Source organism: Mastomys coucha, unplaced genomic scaffold (genome assembly GCF_008632895.1).
Source record: "Mastomys coucha isolate ucsf_1 unplaced genomic scaffold, UCSF_Mcou_1 pScaffold21, whole genome shotgun sequence".
Taxonomy (NCBI): Eukaryota; Metazoa; Chordata; class Mammalia; order Rodentia; family Muridae; genus Mastomys; species Mastomys coucha.
Window position 1 is genome coordinate 141914858 of NW_022196904.1, and position 437 is coordinate 141915294.

Sequence of the window (437 nt, forward strand, 5' to 3'; positions counted from 1 at the left end):
TCTGTAAACCACAAAGCAATGTGAGCAGAAGTCTAAGGTGTCTGATAAGCAAGAACAATAGGGAAAAGGATCCGTACCTCATTCGCTTTAGTTCTTTCAACCTTTGCTGAGTGTTGATGGGCTGTGGCACTGCCATACACATCGGGGACTCAAAAACACACAAACAAGTAAAAGATAAGAGCCTCAGGGGCAGATGAAAAAGTAAGCAGTTTTTTAAAAAAGATTAAAAATGTCCAATAAGCATATATATACTTATTGGATATTCCTCTCTCTCTCTCTCTCTCTCTCTCTCTCTCTCTCTCTCTCTCTCTCTCTCTCTCTCTCTCTCTCTCTCTCTCTCTCTCTCTCTCACACACACACACACACACACTAACCAAAAATTTACTCACTGGTAAAAAATATTTTTTCTCTCTAAAATTACTTCTTTTTTCTTTTTC